General features: G+C 39.1%; 1 long non-coding RNA gene across 1 annotated transcript; it reads right to left on the bottom strand.

Moving 5' to 3' along the window:
- Nucleotides 1-211: 211 nt before the first annotated feature.
- LOC147915872 (uncharacterized) lies at nt 212-4,665 on the bottom strand. Its single transcript, XR_015553842.1, has 3 exons — nt 3,875-4,665; nt 2,374-3,150; nt 212-2,055 (listed from the first exon to the last, which is right to left on the bottom strand). It is a non-coding gene; the product is annotated as an uncharacterized LOC147915872 (long non-coding RNA).
- Between the last annotated feature and the right edge of the window lie 1,971 nt (nt 4,666-6,636).

Genomic DNA, 6,636 nt, shown 5'->3' with positions numbered 1-6,636 from the left:
GTGCCACCAGGCCAGCCCCTGAATACGAGTATTTTTGATGTGACAGATAATGCTATTTTACTGAACCTAAATCACCAGTGCTGGATTTAATGGTAGAAAGATGTAAAATCAGATTTAAAATGTTTCTATATTTCAACTTCAATACTACTATATCTTTTTTGAGCATTTAATATACACTAAACACTATTCTAAGTATTTTTCATGTGTCACTAATTTAATCTTCACAACAACTCTATGACGTAGAAATTGTTATTATCATCATTTTACAGATCAGGAAATTAAGAGACAGATAGTCAGTAACTTGTCTAGTAAAATGATCTAGGCTTTAGAGAACTAAGATTTGGATCCAGGCATCCTAACTTAGAGCCCAAGCTTTTGACCAGGAAGCTTTAGTCCATCCCTGTTTGCTAGGTCTGTATAATCAAATTTAATATTTAATCAAACTGCCCTCAAGCAATATACAAATGATAATTTAATGAGATATAATTTGATAACCATACAGGACAGTCTTGTTCACTTAAAGATAAGTATCATGGCAATTTATGAAATCCTTTGGAATACAGTATCTCATCTGGTGATTGCTGGAATAAGGAACATACAAATTACTTTTTGGCCTACAGTCATGTGCCGCATAACGATGTTTCAGTTAACAGTGGATCGCATATACGATGGTGGTCCCATAAGATTAGTACCATATAGCCTAGGTATGTATAGGCTATATCATTGAAGTTTGTGTAACTACACTCTATGATGCTCACACAATGACAAAATTGCTTAACGATGCATTTCTCAGAATGTATCCCTGTCATTAAGTGACATGTGACTGCATTTACTACTTCACTTATAGGTTTCCTGGAATGAGCCACAGTGCTACCATTTACACTATTTTAAGTTGTTTTGCACAAATAAGTGGATCCAAATCAGCAAAATACCCAATTACAGTAAAAATATAGTCTGACTACTATGGAGTCTATGCTACCCTCTGTTCTGTAATGACAATTATCCTCCCATTTTTCTTGAACCACTACAAACTTTTCCTATAGCATCCTGTGTTGTTATTTGGCCTTCATTTGATGAGAACACACCTATGAACACAAACACAAATGTGGGCACTAGGATAACAGGTTGTCTTCCAAAAGATACAGAATACACTAAGATTAATTTTAATTTCTCAGAGACTTCTAGGGTGCCAAAGAATACATACCAGTTGGAGAATTTCTGGCCTAGATGAAAAACAGGCTGTTCCCAGGAACACATACCCTGTTCACGACATCTTAAAATCACAGAGACTATAGTAGAAGCGAGAGGAGCAGAAATAAGCACACAAGGACCAAAAGAAAGAGAAATCTCTCTAAAGGATAGGACATAGTTTACTAAGTTCCTCCGGTCTTTACCTTCCTGACTCAGGCCCTACTCTTACTCCTAAAAGACTCAAGGGAAGGGAAAGATAGAAAATACATACAAAGGACAGACCCAGAAAGACTTTTACATCTTCTGCGTCACAACAACAGCACCATCCTCTTAGCACAGTTTTATCTGGCTGATTTTTTTTTCCTCAGAGGTGAAGGAGGAGGGGTGTGTGGGTTGGAAGAGAAGACCAATAGTGTGTGAGGGTTTTAGGAGTTTTAGGTTGAGAGTCAGGAAGCATGGAAACCTGGCACCGACTCATTGTGTGACTTGAGGAAAATCAGCTCACTTCTTTGTCCATCAGTTTCCTTCTCTTTCAAGCATGGCAGTTGGACTAGGCCAGACGTCTCTGCTGTCCAGGTCAGATGTAAAATCTTGTGATTCTATGAGATGACTACAGAACGTGATGGAAGAAATCATAGGTAAGGTTTCCTGGAATCCGACCATGGTGCTACGCTGGTGTCTGTGCTGTAGGATATCACTGAGGTATTTTTTAGGTAGCTCTCTACCCTTTTGGACAGGGTTTAAGACATAACCTCACTATGTTCTACTGTGCTCAGTAGAACATAACGTTGTGTTCCAGTTTGGTTTTTTTTGAAGGTGGGGTGGAGTTTCTCTTCTTAGGAACAAGTTGTTTCACTTTGATTTCTAAAGAACATGATGAAGACAAATAGTAAGTTTAAACCAGGAAAAGCAATTTTAACCCCACACCCTAAAAATCATCTTTCAGCGAAGTAATATTTCATCACATTAGTAAAGTGGCAGGAAGTCTTATTAAAAGAATAACTTGTCACTTGTGTGTTGAGTTCTTATTTCACAATATAAGGGTAAAAATGCTATAGGGTGTATGTGTGTGTATATATATGTGTGTGTGTGTGTATTTAATGCAGTTGTTGGTGAAAATATAAGTAGGTAGTTTGAGCTAAAAACTGTCAGAATCATCAATCCCAAATAAGAGAAACCTACCTTTTTGCACTGTATAGCATGAAGTTAGTCAAATGTGGATGGTTCTTTAAATAATTTGAAATAGATCCTTATATATCAAATTTAGTAACTTCCAAACTTTGTGTTCATAAGAATCACTTGAAGCTCTTGCTAAAAATACTGATTCTTGGTCACTACCCTTGACTTCTAGAATCAATCTCTAACACAGTCACTCAAACCTTGGTTGCACATTGAAATCACAGGGGAGCTTTAAAAAAAGACTCACGCTGGGCCTAAGTACTAGCAATTTTGATTCAGTCTGCAGTGTGGCCTGTATATCTGGATTGCTAAATGTTTCCCAGGTGATTCTATGGGGCACACGAAGTTGGGAGCCACTGCTCTAGGAGACAAAGCCAGGAATGACCTGCTTTACAGAGTTCTACAGGTGATTCATCAGGTAAGTTTGGAGAACAATGATCTTCAGATGGTCATCTTCAATGACAGTGATCATCTTCTCTGATGTCTTCAGAACCCTCGTGGATGTAATTTACATTATGTTTTGATCTTAACCCCATATCACACCTATCTCCTGGTTCACTCTCAGTCTGGTGCACCTTGCTAATCTTCAAAGCAATGATTCTCTTGCGTTAGAGCTTCCCAACCAGTAGTTACTCTTGAAAATGCAGATTCTTGAGCCACATCCCAGGCCTAATGAGTGGGAATCTCTGAATGTGAAGTTCAGAAATCTGCATTTCTAACATGCCTCCTGGGTGATTCCTGGGTATTGCAAAAGTTGCAAATGACAGCATTAAAACTTGCCTGGAATGCAGAGCAAGAGAAGACAATGAATGTTAGGAGCCCAAGACTCAGATATTATCATCCAGCTCTCATTTCTTCCCAGTCACACACCCTTCATAAAGTGAAACTAAGCCACTCTGTAGTAATACTAAAAAAAGTTTTTAAAGTGTTTAGGGTGTGGATTGTGAGAACTGTACATACTAAAGGTAGATATGACTCATGAGTCAACGAAATTGCACCCTGTTACTCTACAAATATAGCTGACTATGTGTAGACATTTAAGTTTGGAGACATGGCCTAAAATTAGGGAAGGTAGGGTTATCAACACATGGTCACTTTGTAGCTCCTTGATCTTGCTGAGGTTTCCATGTAACTCATGAACTTGATTGAGATGAATTTATTTTCTAGAAAAAAAATCTTAAAACTTTTATTGCTATTGTCCAGTTATATATCAAGTATTTTCTTATTTTCACCAAAGAGCCCCCAAAAAACTCAGACATAAATGACCTAAAATTAAATACTTTTTATAAAATACCCATTTGTTTGACATCTATCTACCCTGCTAGACTGTGGGGCAGTGCAGGAGCTGCATGTTCTGTCTTGTTTGTACTGTATAACTAACACTTGGCTCTGTATCTAGCATAGGAGTGATTAAAATATTAGATGATCAGATGAAGGCCACATATACCACTTGCTAAAAATTCTCCAAATATGAAAACTTGAAAAAATTTTCACTTAAACTTACAGCTAGAATGGTGTGGAAACAGTAACAGTATCAGCAGCAGCAACAATCTAGTAACTTGAAACACGGAAATATAAACTCACAGATTGCCTTATGGCAATTTTTCTGGAAAGGAAGAAGTACAGATATTCTAATTATCCATTTTAGATGTGGAAAGTGATGATTCTTCATCCCCTCATCAAACATCTTAAAGCTCAAACTAGGAGCTGAACTAGTTGGTGTTTTCTAGCTTTATTTAGCTATATAATTAATATTAGCTATATAATATAGCTAGCTAGCCTAAGATATCTACAAATATATATCTATCTACAGATAGAGATGGATGGTTATCTAGCCAGCAATATGTATATGTTCTATATACACGGCTATAATAGAAGTGAAAAGATTATTTAAAGAATTCATGTGATGCATGACTAATAGATTTAAACTTGACAGTTTCTAAGCTTTAAACTTAATTTCTTTTTGTTAATTTATTTCTTTGATGCATGCATAACTTTGCATGGGTGCGGGTTCAGTCAGGAGATACACCAGGAGCTTGAATGTTACCTAAGTGTAAAGTTGTAATTTAGGTAAACGAAGGAGAACTCTAGATTTCTCGAAGGTTGCAAGTGCGGAAAGCAGCCTTCATCTCTAACACGGGGGAACCAAGAAGATGGAGTTACTGAAATTTACAACATTAGGGGAAGGGCCGGGTGGACCATGGACTCAGACCTCCGAGGCCGGGGGCTTAAGGAAGCGGGTTCTGTAAGTGTCGAACAAATACAAACCGGGCCTTGCACCTGCAACCCGCCCGCTGGACGCGCGCGCGGACAAGGAGCCCACAGGCAGCAGCCAGGCAGCCCCGCGCGGCTTCTTCCCGCCTCTTCCTCCCCCAGCCTTGCAGTCGCCCTCTCGCGCCCCCTCTCGGCGGAGCCCTAGACCCAAGGAAAAAGCAGAAATGCGGCTTCCCGGCCTCAGAATCACCAAGTACAAGGGGGAAAGGCGGTGTGAAGCTGAGACGTAAGTTAATAACCGGCGCAGGAAGCATACGATAAGTATTGCATGGTAGGTAAGAGCTGGGACCGGTAGATTGCCCAAATTTACTTCCTGACCCCGTCACTTAATAGCTATGTGATCTTTGGTGACTTATGCTTGACAAAATTAATTTGCCCCCAAACGGGAACAGTGTTAACATCTGGGAGTTGTAAGAAGTAAATTCAATAATGAGGTAAACTGCTTGGCATACAGGCACAGGTACGTGTGTGACAAATGTTAGCTATTGTACATTTTACTTGCATTATATAGCAAGATAGTACCTCGATTTCTTTTAAATAAAATTTCTGACTATATTATAGCTCCAGTGGTTTTCAACTTACAAGTCTCCAACATCTGGGAGAGCTTGGATTTATAGTAATATACCTGGAAATTCATATACACATTTCAAGAAACAGGATTCTGAAATATATCTACTGTCATTCATTAATTCATCATCTTCCCATTATGTACCATGTCCCTGTCATTATAGAACTTATAGTTTAGCAGAAGATAGAGACAACAATTATAATCAAGTAATATATGGCCAGGACAGGGGAAGTAGAAGGATGTAACAGAGATGGGCAACCAACCCTAACAAGGGCTCAGAGGATATTTTCCAAGGAAGAGGAACTTAAGTTGAGACCTGAGTAGGCTAGCCAGGCAAAGCTTGCAGGGAAGAGAGGCACTCCACATACTTTGTAAGATTAAAAATAATTTACAAGCAAAAGGTTTGTCACTATTAGTGACAATGGAAAAGCTAGCATTCAAGAAACATTAAAGATGATCCTCAGATTGCACAGTGAGAGTGTTTAGTCCTATTTCTTGAAAAGCTTAGGATGTCATAGCTTCTTTTCAGTCCTTCTAGAGAATTCAGTGGAGTGCTGACTAGATAATCAAAGTTCAATACATACTTGGAAAGTACTGTTCTATAGTTTTATACTGTTATGGCTCAGGGTCTATCTGGTGAGATTAGTATCTGTCACACATTGCGGTCTTGAATTATCAGCTGAGCACCCTGACATACTGGAACAGATTACAAAGTGGGGAAGGAATTGAACTGTATTCAATTAATCCAGTTCATAATAACCCAGTTTATATATCTGTATCTATCTTTGTTGTTCTCAGTGCCGTCCATTTGATTCTGACACCACGCAACCCTGTTTGGAGTAGAGCAGAGCCCTGCCCAGTCTTTTTGCACCATCCTCTTACCTTCTGGCACTATATCTGACAACACTCTCCTGCTATTCATAGGGTTTTCGTGGCCAATTTTTTTTGGCCTTCCTAATCTATCTTAGTCTGGAAGCTCCCCTGAAACCTGTCCACCATAGGTGACCCTACAAACTGGACCCTGGACCTACCTGAGCATTCGATATCACAGCAACATGCAGCCACCAGAGTATGACAACCAACAGATGGGTGGTGTGGTTCCCTGGCCAGGAAAGGAACCTAGGCCGTAGCGGTGAAAGAACCAAATCTTAACCACTAGACCACCAGGGCTGGCTATATCTATCTATCTAGATATCTCTATGTATATGAGATATACTTTCAGAATCCTGTAATATATATATGAATAGCTGTGCACTCCTAAACACAATAGTAATGGGGTGATCCTTCAAAAGCTGTTGCATCACATTTTTTTCCCTCTTGGTCCTTGGTTTTGACTGTACATTCATTGTGTTACAGAGATCAAAGAACTATTGCTATGAATGTCTTGGTGGAGTTATCATTTCAGTGTGAAATGACTGGACGTT

The sequence above is a fragment of the Ceratotherium simum genome, chromosome 12 (assembly GCF_057802395.1).
Source record: "Ceratotherium simum simum isolate JZ-2026a chromosome 12, ASM5780239v1, whole genome shotgun sequence".
NCBI lineage: Eukaryota > Metazoa > Chordata > Mammalia > Perissodactyla > Rhinocerotidae > Ceratotherium > Ceratotherium simum.
This window is presented reverse-complemented; position numbering and strand designations above follow the sequence as displayed.